The sequence below is a fragment of the Pseudophryne corroboree genome, chromosome 8 (assembly GCF_028390025.1).
Source record: "Pseudophryne corroboree isolate aPseCor3 chromosome 8, aPseCor3.hap2, whole genome shotgun sequence".
Taxonomy (NCBI): Eukaryota; Metazoa; Chordata; class Amphibia; order Anura; family Myobatrachidae; genus Pseudophryne; species Pseudophryne corroboree.
In genome coordinates this window covers 19693781-19708312 of record NC_086451.1, presented here as the reverse complement: position 1 = coordinate 19708312, position 14532 = coordinate 19693781, and the positions used below count along the sequence as shown (strand labels likewise).

The following is a 14532-nucleotide window of genomic DNA, read 5'->3' as shown; positions in this document are numbered from 1 at the left end:
TGGTTTGGACCCCCCCAAAAAAAGAAGCAATTAATCTCTCCTTGCACAAACTGGCTCTACAGAGGCAAGATGTCCACCTCATCATCATCCTCCGATATATCACCGTGTACATCCCCCTCCTCACAGATTATCAATTCGTCCCCACTGGAATCCACCATGTCAGCTCCCTGTGTACTTTGTGGAGGCAATTGCTGCTGGTCAATGTCTCCGCGGAGGAATTGATTATAATTCATTTTAATGAACATCATCTTCTCCACATTTTCTGGATGTAACCTCGTACGCCGATTGCTGACAAGGTGAGCGGCGGCACTAAACACTCTTTCGGAGTACACACTTGTGGGAGGGCAACTTAGGTAGAATAAAGCCAGTTTGTGCAAGGGCCTCCAAATTGCCTCTTTTTCCTGCCAGTATAAGTACGGACTGTGTGACGTGCCTACTTGGATGCGGTCACTCATATAATCCTCCACCATTCTTTCAATGGTGAGAGAATCATATGCAGTGACAGTAGACGACATGTCCGTAATCGTTGTCAGGTCCTTCAGTCCGGACCAGATGTCAGCATCAGCAGTCGCTCCAGACTGCCCTGCATCACCGCCAGCGGGTGGGCTCGGAATTCTGAGCCTTTTCCTCGCACCCCCAGTTGCGGGAGAATGTGAAGGAGGAGATGTTGACAGGTCGCGTTCCGCTTGACTTGACAATTTTCTCACCAGCAGGTCTTTCAACCCCAGCAGACTTGTGTCTGCCGGAAAGAGAGATCCAAGGTAGGCTTTAAATCTAGGATCGAGCATGGTGGCCAAAATGTAGTGCTCTGATTTCAACAGATTGACCACCCGTGAATCCTTGTTAAGCGAATTAAGGGCTCCATCCACAAGTCCCACATGCCTAGCGGAATCGCTCCGTGTTAGCTCCTCCTTCAATGTCTCCAGCTTCTTCTGCAAAAGCCTGATGAGGGGAATGACCTGACTCAGGCTGGCAGTGTCTGAACTGACTTCACGTGTGGCAAGTTCAAAGGGCATCAGAACCTTGCACAACGTTGAAATCATTCTCCACTGCGCTTGAGACAGGTGCATTCCACCTCCTATATCGTGCTCAATTGTATAGGCTTGAATGGCCTTTTGCTGCTCCTCCAACCTCTGAAGCATATAGAGGGTTGAATTCCACCTCGTTACCACTTCTTGCTTCAGATGATGGCAGGGCAGGTTCAGTAGTTTTTGGTGGTGCTCCAGTCTTCTGTACGTGGTGCCTGTACGCCGAAAGTGTCCCGCAATTCTTCTGGCCACCGACAGCATCTCTTGCACGCCCCTGTCGTTTTTTAAATAATTCTGCACCACCAAATTCAAGGTATGTGCAAAACATGGGACGTGCTGGAATTTGCCCATATTTAATGCACACACAATATTGCTGGCGTTGTCCGATGCCACAAATCCACAGGAGAGTCCAATTGGGGTAAGCCATTCCGCAATGATCTTCCTCAGTTGCCGTAAGAGGTTTTCAGCTGTGTGCGTATTCTGGAAACCGGTGATACAAAGCGTAGCCTGCCTAGGAAAGAGTTGGCGTTTGCGAGATGCTGCTACTGGTGCCGCCGCTGCTGTTCTTGCGGCGGGAGTCCATACATCTACCCAGTGGGCTGTCACAGTCATATAGTCCTGACCCTGCCCTGCTCCACTTGTCCACATGTCCGTGGTTAAGTGGACATTGGGTACAGCTGCATTTTTTAGGACACTGGTGACTCTTTTTCTGAGGTCTGTGTAAATTTTCGGTATCGCCTGCCTAGAGAAATGGAACCTAGATGGTATTTGGTACCGGGGACACAGTACCTCCAACAAGTCTCTAGTTGGCTCTGCAGTAATGATGGATACCGGAACCACGGTTCTCACCACCCAGGATGCCAAGGCCTCAGTTATCCGCTTTGCAGTAGGATGACTGCTGTGATATTTCATCTTCCTCGCAAAGGACTGTTGGACAGTCAATTGCTTGGTGGAAGTAGTAAAAGTGGTCTTACGACTTCCCCTCTGGGATGACCATCGACTCCCAGCAGCAACAACAGCAGCGCCAGCAGCAGTAGGCGTTACACGCAAGGATGCATCGGAGGAATCCCAGGCAGGAGAGGAATCGTCAGAATTGCCAGTGACATGGCCTGCAGGACTATTGGCATTCCTGGGGAAGGAGGAAAATGACACTGAGGGAGTTGGTGGGGTGGTTTGCGTGAGCTTGGTTACAAGAGGAAGGGATTTACTGGTCAGTGGACTGCTTCCGCTGTCACCCAAAGTTTTTGAACTTGTCACTGACTTATTATGAATGCGCTGCAGGTGACGTATAAGGGAGGATGTTCCGAGGTGGTTAACGTCCTTACCCCTACTTATTACAGCTTGACAAAGGGAACACACGGCTTGACACCTGTTGTCCGCATTTCTGTTGAAATACCTCCACACCGAAGAGCTGATTTTTTTGGTATTTTCACCTGGCATGTCAACTGCCATATTCCTCCCACGGACAACAGGTGTCTCCCCGGGTGCCTGACTTAAACAAACCACCTCACCATCAGAATCCTCCTGGTCAATTTCCTCCCCAGCGCCAGCAACACCCATATCCTCCTCATCCTGGTGTACTTCAACACTGACATCTTCAATCTGACTATCAGGAACTGGACTGCGGGTGCTCCTTCCAGCACTTGCAGGGGGCGTGCAAATGGTGGAAGGCGCATGCTCTTCACGTCCAGTGTTGGGAAGGTCAGGCATCGCAACCGACACAATTGGACTCTCCTTGTGGATTTGGGATTTCGAAGAATGCACAGTTCTTTGCTGTGCTGCTTTTGCCAGCTTGAGTCTTTTCATTTTTCTAGCGAGAGGCTGATTGCTTCCATCCTCATGTGAAGCTGAACCACTAGCCATGAACATAGGCCAGGGCCTCAGCCGTTCCTTGCCACTCCGTGTGGTAAATGGCATATTGGCAAGTTTACGCTTCTCCTCCGACAATTTTATTTTAGATTTTGGAGTCCTTTTTTTACTGATATTTGGTGTTTTGGATTTTACATGCTCTGTACTATGACATTGGGCATCGGCCTTGGCAGACGACGTTGCTGGCATTTCATCGTCTCGGCCATGACTAGTGGCAGCAGCTTCAGCACGAGGTGGAAGTGGATCTTGATCTTTCCCTAATTTTGGAACCTCAACATTTTTGTTCTCCATATTTTAATAGGCACAACTAAAAGGCACCTCAGGTAAACAATGGAGATGGATACTAGTATACAATTATGGACGGACTGCCGAGTGCAGACACAGAGGTAGCCACAGCCGTGAACTACCGTACTGTACTGTGTCTGCTGCTAATATAGACTGGTTGATAAAGAGATGTCGTAGTATGTATGTATAAAGAAGAAAGAAAAAAAAACCACGGTTAGGTGGTATACAATTATGGACGGACTGCCGAGTGCAGACACAGAGGTAGCCACAGCCGTGAACTACCGTACTGTACTGTGTCTGCTGCTAATATAGACTGGTTGATAAAGAGATGTCGTAGTATGTATGTATAAAGAAGAAAGAAAAAAAAACCACGGTTAGGTGGTATACAATTATGGACGGACTGCCGAGTGCAGACACAGAGGTAGCCACAGCCGTGAACTACCGTACTGTACTGTGTCTGCTGCTAATATAGACTGGTTGATAAAGAGATGTAGTAGTATGTATGTATAAAGAAGAAAGAAAAAAAAACCACGGTTAGGTGGTATACAATTATGGACGGACTGCCTGCCGAGTGCAGACACAGAGGTAGCCACAGCCGTGAACTACCGTACTGTACTGTGTCTGCTGCTAATATAGACTGGTTGATAAAGAGATGTCGTAGTATGTATGTATAAAGAAGAAAGAAAAAAAAACCACGGTTAGGTAGTATACAATTATGGACGGACTGCCGAGTGCAGACACAGAGGTAGCCACAGCCGTGAACTACCGTACTGTACTGTGTCTGCTGCTAATATAGACTGGTTGATAAAGAGATGTCGTAGTATGTATGTATAAAGAAGAAAGAAAAAAAAACCACGGTTAGGTGGTATACAATTATGGACGGACTGCCGAGTGCCGACACAGAGGTAGCCACAGCCATGAACTACCGTACTGTACTGTGTCTGCTGCTAATATAGACTGGTTGATAAAGAGATGTCGTAGTATGTATGTATAAAGAAGAAAAAAAAACCACGGGTAGGTGGTATACAATTATGGATGGACTGCCGAGTGCCGACACAGAGGTAGCCACAGCCGTGAACTACCGTACTGTACTGTGTCTGCTGCTAATATAGACTGGTTGATAAAGAGATGTAGTAGTATGTATGTATAAAGAAGAAAGAAAAAAAAACCACGGGTAGGTGGTATACAATTATGGATGGACTGCCGAGTGCCGACACAGAGGTAGCCACAGCCGTGAACTACCGTACTGTACTGTGTCTGCTGCTAATATAGACTGGTTGATAAAGAGATGTAGTAGTATGTATGTATAAAGAAGAAAGAAAAAAAAACCACGGGTAGGTGGTATACAATTATGGAAGGACTGCCGAGTGCCGACACAGAGGTAGCTACAGCCGTGAACTACCGTACTGTGTCTGCTGCGACTGGATGATAAATAATGATATAAAAAATATATATATATCACTACTGCAGCCGGACAGGTATATATAATAAGAATTTACTTACCGATAATTCTATTTCTCGGAGTCCGTAGTGGATGCTGGGGTTCCTGAAAGGACCATGGGGAATAGCGGCTCCGCAGGAGACAGGGCACAAAAAGTAAAGCTTTAGGATCAGGTGGTGTGCACTGGCTCCTCCCCCTATGACCCTCCTCCAAGCCAGTTAGGTACTGTGCCCGGACGAGCGTACACAATAAGGGAGGAATTATGAATCCCGGGTAAGACTCATACCAGCCACACCAATCACACCGTACAACTTGTGATCTAAACCCAGTTAACAGTATGACAACAGCGGAGCCTCTGAAAAGATGGCTCACAACAATAATAACCCGATTTTTGTAACTATGTACAAGTATTGCAGATAATCCGCACTTGGGATGGGCGCCCAGCATCCACTACGGACTCCGAGAAATAGAATTATCGGTAAGTAAATTCTTATTTTCTCTATCGTCCTAGTGGATGCTGGGGTTCCTGAAAGGACCATGGGGATTATACCAAAGCTCCCAAACGGGCGGGAGAGTGCGGATGACTCTGCAGCACCGAATGAGAGAACTCCAGGTCCTCTTTTGCCAGGATATCAAATTTGTAGAATTTTACAAACGTGTTCTCCCCTGACCACGTAGCTGCTCGGCAGAGTTGTAATGCCGAGACCTCTCGGGCAGCCGCCCAAGATGAGCCCACCTTCCTTGTGGAATGGGCCTTAACCGATTTAGACTGTGGCAGGCCTGCCTCAGAATGTGCAAGTTGAATTGTGTTACAAATCCAACGAGCAATCGCCTGCTTAGAAGCAGGCGCACCCAACTTGTTGGGTGCATACAGTATAAACAGCGAGTCAGATTTTCTGACTCCAGCTGTCCTGGAACATATTTTCAGGGCCCTGACAACTCCTAGCAACTTGGAGTCCTCCAAGTCCCTAGTAGGTGCAAGGCACCACAATAAGCTGGTTCAGGTGAAACACTGACACCACCTTAGGGAGAGAACTGGGGACGAGTCCGCAGCTCTGCCCTGTCCGAATGGACAAACAGATATGGGCTTTTTTGAGAAAAAACCACCAATTTGACACTCGCCTGGTCCAGGCCAGGGCCAAGAGCATGGTCACTTTTTATGTGAGATGCTTCAAATCCACATATTTGACTGGTTTTAAACCAATGTGATTTGAGGAATCCCAGAACTACGTTGAGATCCCACAGTGCCACTGGAGGCACAAAAAAGGGGTTTGTATATGCAATACTCCCTTGACAAACTTCTGGACTTCAGGAACTGAAGCCAATTCTTTCTGGAAGAAAATTTACAGGGCCGAATTTGAACCTTAATGGACCCCAATTTGAGGCCCATAGACACTCCTGTTTGCAGGAAATGCAGGAAACGACCGAGTTGAAATTTCTTTGTGGGGCCTTCCTGGCCTCACACCACGCAACATATTTTCGCCACACGTGGTGATAATGTTGTGCGGTCACCTCCTTTCTGGCTTTGACCAGGGTAGGAATGACCTCTTCCGGAATGCCTTTTTTCCCTTAGGATCCGGCTTTCCATCGCCATGCCGACAAACGCAGCTGCGGTAAGTCTTGGAACAGACATGGTACTTGCTGAAGCAAGTCCCTTCTTAGCGGCAGAGGCCATAAGACCTCTGTAAGCATCTCTTGAAGTTCCGGGTACCAAGTCCTTCTTGGCCAATCCGGAGCCATGAGTATAGTTCTTACTCCTCTACGTCTTATAATTCTCAGCACCTTAGGTATGAGAAGCAGAGGAGGGAACACATACACCGACTGGTACACCCACGGTGTTACCAGAACGTCCACATCTATTGCCTGAGGGTCTCTTGACCTGGCGCAATACCTGTCCCGTTTTTTGTTCAGACGGGACGCCATCATGTCCACCTTTGGTATTTCCCAACGGTTTACAATCATGTGGAAAAAACTTCTCAATGAAGTTTCCACTCTCCCGGGTGGAGGTCGTGCTGAGGAAGTCTGCTTCCCAGTTTCCATTCCCGGGATGAAAAACTGCTGACAGTGTTATCACATGATTTTCCGCCCAGCGAAAAGTCCTTGCAGTTTCTGCCATTGCCCTCCTGCTTCTTGTGTCGCCCTGTCTGTTTACGTGGGCGACTGCCGTGATGTTTTTCCCACTGGATCAATACCGGCTGACCTTGAAGCAGAGGTCTTGCTAAGCTTAGAGCATTATAAATTTACCCTTAGCTCCAGTATATTTATGTGGAGAAAAGTCTCCATACTTGATCACACTTCCTGGAAATTTTTTCCTTGTGTGACTGCTCCCCAGCCTCTCAGGCTGGGCTCCGTGGTTACCAGCATCCAATCCTGAATGCCGAATCTGCTGCCCTCTAGAAGATGAGCACTCTATAACCACCACAGGAGAGACACCCTTGTCCTTGGATATTGGGTTATCCGCTGATGCATCTGAAGATGCGATCCGGACCATTTGTCCAGCAGATCCCACTGAAAAGTTCTTACGTGAAATCTGCCGAATGGAATTGCTTCGTAGGAAGCCACCATTTTTACCAGGACCCTTGTGCAATGATGCACTGTTTTTAGGAGGTTCCTGACTTGCTCGGATAACTCCCTGGCTTTCTCTTCCGGGAGAAACACCTTTTTCTGGACTGTGTCCAGAATCATCCCTAGGCACAGCAGACGTGTCGTCGGGATCAGCTGCGATTTTGGAATATTTAGAATCCACCCGTGCTGATTGTAGCAGTATCCGAGATAGTGCTACTCCGACCTCCAACTGTTCCCTGGACTATGCCCCTATCAGGAGATCGTCCAAGTAAGGGATAATTAAGACGCCTTTTCTTCTAAGAAGAATCATCAATTCGGCCATTACCTTGGTAAAGACCCCAGGGTGCCGTGGACAATCCAAACGGCAGCGTCTGAAACTGATAGTGACAGTTCTGCACCACGAACCTGAGGTACCCTTAGTGAGAAGGGCAAATTTGGGACATAGAGGTAAGCATCCCTGATGTCCCGGGACACTATATAGTCCCCTTATTCCTGGTTCGTTATCACTGCTCTGAGTGACTTCATCTTAATTTGAACCTTTGTAAGTGTTCAAAAACAAATTTTTAGAATAAGTCTCACCTAGCCTTCTGGCTTCAGTACCACAATATAGTGTGGAATAATACCCCTTTTCTGTAGTAGGAGGGGTAATTTAATTATCACCTGCTGGGAATACAGCTTGTGAATTTTTTCCCATACTACCTCCTTGTCGGAGGGAGACTTGGTAAAGCAGACTTCAGGAGCCTGCGAAGGGGAAACGTCTCGACATTCCCATCTGTACCCCCGGGATACTACTTGTAGGATCCAGGGGTCCTGTACGGTCTCAGCGCCATGCTGAGAACTTGTCAGACGCGGTGGAACGCTTCTGTTCCTGGGAATGGGCTGCCTGCTGCAGTCTTCTTCCCTTTCCTCTATCCCTGGGCAGATATGATCTTATAGGGACGAGAGGACTGAGGCTGAAAAGACGGTGTCTTTTTCTGCAGAGATGTGACTTAGGGTAAAAAACGGTGGATTTTCCAGCAGTTGCCGTGACCACCAGGTCCGATGGACCGACCCCAAACAAGTCCTCTTCCTGTATACGGCCATACTGTGCCGTTTGGAATCTGCATCACCTGACCACTGTCGTGTCCATAACATCTTCTGGCAGTTATGGACATCGCGTTTATTCATGATGCCAGAGTGCAAATATCCCTCTGTGCATCTCGCATATATAGAAATGCTCTATAGTCAATAAAATACTGTCCCTGTCAAGGGTATCAATATTTTTAGTCAGGGAATCCGACCAAGCCACCCTAGCTCTGCACATCCAGGCTGAGGCGATCGCTGGCCGCAGTATAACACCAGTATGTGTGTATATACTTTTTATTATATTTTCCAGCCTTGTCAGCTGGTCCTTGAGGACGGCCCTATCTATAGACGGTACCGCCACTTGTTTTGATAAGCGTGTGAGCGCCTTATCCACCTTAAAGGGTGTTTCCCAACGCGCCCTAACTTCTGGCGGGAAAGGGTATACCGCCCATAATTTTCTATCGGGGGGAACCCACGCATCATCACACACTTTATTTAATTTATCTGATTCAGGAAAAACTATGGTAGTTTTTTCACATCCCACATAATACCCTCTTTTGTGGTACTTGTAGTATCAGAAATACGTAACACCTCCTTCATTGCCTTTAACGTGTGGCCCTAATAAGGAATACGTTTGTTTATTCACCGTCGACACTGGATTCAGTGTCCCTGTCTGTGTCTGTGTCGACCGACTAAAGTAAACGGGCGTTTTAAAACCCTTGACGGTGTTTTTGAGACGTCTGGACCGTACTAATTGTTTGTCGGCCGTCTCATGTCGTCAACCGACCTTGCAGCGTGTTGACATTATCACGTAATTTCCTAAATAAGCCATCCATTCCGGTGTCGACTCCCTAGAGAGTGACATCACCATTACAGGCAATTGCTCCGCCTCCTCACCAACATCGTCCTCCTACCTGTCGACACACACGTACCGACACACAGCACACACACAGGGAATGCTCTGATAGAGGACAGGACCCACTAGCCCTTTGGAGAGACAGAGGGAGAGTTTGCCAGCACACACCAAAAACGCTATAATTATATAGGGACAACCTTATATAAGTGTTTTCCCTTATAGCATCTTAATATATATATAAGCATATCGCCAAATTAGTGCCCCCCCTCTCTGTTTTAACCCTGTTTCTGTAGTGCAGTGCAGGGGAGAGCCTGGGAGCCTTCCCTCCAGCCTTTCTGTGAGGGAAAATGGCGCTGTGTGCTGAGGAGATAGGCCCCGCCCCTTTTTCGGCGGCCTCGTCTCCCGCTCTTAACGGATTCTGGCAGGGGTTAAATATCTCCATATAGCCTCCGGAGGCTATATGTGAGGTATTTTTAGCCAAAATAGGTATTCATTTGCCTCCCAGGGCGCCCCCCTCCCAGCGCCCTGCACCCTCAGTGACTGCCGTGTGAAGTGTGCTGAGAGGAAAATGGCGCACAGCTGCAGTGCTGTGCGCTACCTTTAGAAGACTGAGGAGTCTTCTGCCGCCGATTCTGGACCTCTTCTTACTTCAGCATCTGCAAGGGGGCCGGCGGCAAGGCTCCGGTGACCATCCAGGCTGTACCTGTGATCGTCCCTCTGGAGCTGATGTCCAGTAGCCAAGAAGCCAATCCATCCTGCACGCAGGTGAGTTCACTTCTTCTCCCCTAAGTCCCTCGTTGCAGTGATCCTGTTGCCAGCAGGACTCACTGTAAAATAAAAAACCTAAGCTAAACTTTCCTAAGCAGCTCTTTAGGAGAGCCACCTAGATTGCACCCTTCTCGGCCGGGCACAAAAATCTAACTGGCTTGGAGGAGGGTCATAGGGGGAGGAGCCAGTGCACACCACCTGATCCTAAAGCTTTACTTTTTGTGCCCTGTCTCCTGCGGAGCCGCTATTCCCCATGGTCCTTTCAGGAACCCCAGCATCCACTAGGACGATAGAGAAATTATATAATGACGGACCTGCTGGACACTGTCTGTCAGCAGAATGAGTTTTATTTTTATAGAATATAAAAAAAAACACCACACAAGTGAAGTCACACGACGAGTGTTTAACTTTTTCAGGCAATCACAATATAAGTATACTACTAACTAACTATACTGGTGGTCAGTGTGGTCAGGTCACTGGTCAGTCACACTGGCAGTGGCACTCCTGCAGCAAAAGTGTGCACTGTTTAATTTTAATATAATATTATGTACTCCTGGCTCCTGCTATAACCTATAACTGGCACTGCAGTGCTCCCCAGTCTCCCCCACAATTATAAGCTGTGTGAGCTGAGCACAGTCAGATATATAATATATATAGATGATGCAGCACACTGGGCTGAGCCTGAGCAGTGCACACAGATATGGTATGTGACTGAGTCACTGTGTGTATCGTTTTTTTCAGGCAGAGAACGGATATATTAAATAAACTGCACTGTCTGGTGGTCACTCACTAGTAAACTCTCTGCACTCTCTACACTTCTACAGTACTCCTCCTAGTCCTAAACTCCAGTAAATCTCTCTCTCTTCTAATCTAAATGGAGAGGACGCCAGCCACGTCCTCTCCCTATCAATCTCAATGCACGTGTGAAAATGGCGGCGACGCGCGGCTCCTTATATAGAATCCGAGTCTCGCGAGAATCCGACAGCGTCATGATGACGTTCGGGCGCGCTCGGGTTAACCGAGCAAGGCGGGAGGATCCGAGTCTGCTCGGACCCGTGAAAAAAAACATGAAGTTCGTGCGGGTTCGGATTCAGAGGAACCGAACCCGCTCATCTCTAATTATAAGACAGCGCTAGTTAAGAACAAGTGTACCTGTTCCAGAATATATTGTACGAGTATTCTGATATATACATCCGGCCTCGGACCGCGCATTGTTTTATATATATATATATATATATATATATTATACTAGGTGATTCATTGCGCCCTACACCGTCGTAAGGGGCTACGCCCCCTTAACCCCTGCACGCCCTTGTGGCATGCAATGTTTGTATTATATCTATGGAGTATTACCTCCAATCATAATTGTGTGAGTGGTTAAATATAGCACGGACAAAGGGCGTGCGATGATTAAGGGGTGGAAGCCCCTTGCAACGGCGTGAACAGCGCAAACATGGCCTGCTGAATCACCTAGTAGGTGCTGTGGTTGGGGGAGTGGCGGGTGTGGGTGAGACGCAGATGGAGGGGATCCGGGGGTGCCTTGGGTGGGGGAGGGGCGGTTGCGGTGGTGCCGCGGGTGGGGCTGGTGCGGTGGTGGTGCGGGTGGGGGTGAGATGGGTGCGTGGGTGAGGGAGTCCGGTGCCATCGTGGGTGGGGGAGGAGCGGTTGCGGGGGTGTCGCGGGTGGGGGAGGGGCAGGAGCGGTGGTGACGTGGGTGGGGAAGGGTGGGTGTGGGGGTGCTGCAGGTGGAGGAGGGGGTCCGGAGCCACTGCAGCTGGTGGAGGGGGGGATAGGTGTGGCGGATGGGGCCCGGAGGTACTGCATGTGGGGGAGGGGCGGGTAATGCTTCTCCTGATTCTCCTCCTGGAAGCAGCTAAGCTGCTATCCTCCCTTTGGCAGTGGCTCTCCCGGAGACTCGCACAGCAGCCAGTCACTATTGTTAGCGCCGGTGTCCCAACGCGCCGCATTACAGGGAAGTAGATACACTCAATAAACTACAGCTCCCAGCAGCCCTAAGGACCTGATTGCTCATGCACTAAGGGCTGCTGGGAGCTGTAGTTTATTTAGTGCTTCTACTTCCCTGTAATGCGGCGCGTTGGGACACCGGCGCTAACAATAGTGACTGGCTGGCAGAACTGACTAACTCGCTGAATCAATGTGAAAGGTGAGAGTGCTGTGCAGTGTCAGTGACACTGCACACCCACTGCACTGCACAGCACTGTCACCTTGATTCAGCATCCAAACATTACCCTCCATGATATCACCCGCTCTATCCGTTACATTAGCCATCTCGGGGCTTCCAGGCCAGCGGCCCAGGTGCTGTGTTGCGGAGTCAGGGTCTCTGGGGATCTGGGCGCGGCTGTGGCGGGGAGGCACTTCTGTGACACACGCAGAGGAGGCTCCGGGGCTCAGAGAGTATGCGGCACAGGGAGGGCTATGAAAGCCTTCCACTGCGCCGATTTCATACACATCTATGCCGGTGGCCGCAGCAGCTTTTGTTCTACCTGCGCCGCGGCTAGGGAGTGGGGATTGTTGATGGCGGAGGGGGCAGGCGGACTGGCAGCAGGACATAGGGGATCATTCCGACCTGATCGCTAGCAGGCTACTTTTAGCAGTGCTGCGATCAGGTAGTCGCCGCCTACAGGTGAGGGGGGAATCGCTGTGCAGGGCTGCAAACGCTTGTGCGGAGAGGTGCACAAAAAATAGTTTTTGCAGTCTCTGCCCAGCTCAGGACTTACTCACCCGCTACGATCATCCAGCACGGAGCTGACGTCAGGATCCCTCCCTGGAAACAGCTGAGCACGCCTGCGTTTGGATGGACACTCCTTGAAAACGGTCAGTTGACGCCTGCAGCCGGCCTCTTCCTGTCAATCTTCTTGCGTTCGCCGCTGAGAACGCTTTCTTCGTTATTCTGGTTGCTACCCGGCGACGGGCGTCACCAAGCAGCGACGCGCCTGCGCATTGCTGCCCACGCACATGCGCAGTTGTGACCCGTTCGCACAGCTGCGAAAAAGTGCAGCGTGCAAACGTGTCGGAATGACCCCCATAGGACGCTGCAGTAAAATGATTATTTTTTCCCGCTATCTACAGCGCAGAGACTTGCTACAGATGCAGTGACATACCCTCCAGCTGCACCTTTTTGGCAGGTACAGTCCCTTTTTTTTATGGTCTGTACCAATTTCTGGCTCTCCAAGCTTCCATTGAAATATATATACACTGCTCAAAAAAATAAAGGGAACACTTAAACAACACAATGTAACTCCAAGCCAATCACATTGTCCACTTAGGAAGCAACACTGATTGACAATCAATTTCACATGCTGTTGTGCAAATGGAATAGACAACAGGGGGAAATTATAGGCAATTAGCAAGACACCCCCAATAAAGGAGTTGTTCTGCAGGTGGTGACCACAGACCACTTCTCAGCTCCTATGCTTTCTGGCTGATGTTTTGGTCACTTTTGAAAGCTGGCGGTGCTTTCACTCTAGTGGTAGCATGAGACGGAGTCTACAACCCACACAAGTGGCTCAGGTAGTGCAGCTCATCCAGGATGGCAGATCAATGCGAACTGTGGCAAGAAGGTTTGCTGTGTCTGTCAGCGTAGTGTCCAGAGCATGGAGGCGCTACCAGGAGACAGGCCAGTACATCAGGAGACGTGGAGGAGGCCGTAGGAGGGCAACAACCCAGCAGCAGGACCGCTACCTCCGCCTTTGTGCAAGGAGGAACAGGAGGAGCACTGCCAGAGCCCTGCAAAATGACCTCCAGCAAGCCACAAATGTGCAGATGTCTACTCAAACGATCAGAAACAGACTCCATGAGGGTGGTATGAGGGCCCGACGTCCACAGGTGGGGGTTGTGCTTACAGCCCAACACCGTGCAGGACGTTTGGCATTTGCCAGAGAAAACCAAGATTGGCAAATTCGCACTGAGCACATGTGACAGTCTGGAGATGCCAAGGAGAACATTCTGCTGCCTGCAACATCCTCCAGCATGACCGGTTTGGCAGTGGGTCAGTAATGGTGTGTGGTGGCATTTCTTTGGGGGGCCCCACAGCCCTCCATGTGCTCGCCAGAGGTAGCCTGACTGCCATTAGGTACCTAGATGAGATCCTCAGACCCCTTGTGAGACCATATGCTGGTGCGGTTGTCCCTGGGTTCCTCCTAATGCAGGGGTTCTCAAACTCGGTCCTCAGGACCCCACACAGTGCATGTTTTGCAGGTAACCCAGCAAGTGCACAGGTGTATTAATTACTCACTGACACATTTTAAAAGGTCCACAGGTGGAGCTAATTATTTCACTTGTGATTCTGTGAGGAGACCTGCAAAACATGCACTGTGTGGGGTCCTGAGGACCGAGTTTGAGAACCTGTGTCCTAATGTATGACAATGCTAGACCTCATGTGGCTGGAGTGTGTCAGCAGTTCCTACAAGACGAAGGCATTGATGCTATGGACTGGCCCGCCCGTACCCCAGACCTGAATCCAATTGAGCACATCTGGGACATCATGTCTCGCTTCATCCACCAATGCCACGTTGCACCACAGACTGTCCAGGAGTTAGCAGATGCTTTAGTCCAGGTCTGGGAGGAGATCCCTCAGGAGACCATCCACCACCTCATCAGGAGCATGCCCAGGTGTTCTAGGGAGGTCATACAGG

General features: G+C 49.5%; 1 protein-coding gene and 1 long non-coding RNA gene across 4 annotated transcripts in view; one reads left to right on the top strand and one right to left on the bottom strand.

Annotated features, from left to right (window-relative positions):
* LOC134948168 (ficolin-2-like) overlaps window positions 1–14532 on the top strand; it is a 625934-nt gene that overhangs the window by 372302 nt on the left and 239100 nt on the right. The window lies entirely within an intron of this gene.
* Window positions 1–14532, bottom strand: part of LOC134948170 (uncharacterized) — a 117831-nt gene that overhangs the window by 89181 nt on the left and 14118 nt on the right. The window lies entirely within an intron of this gene.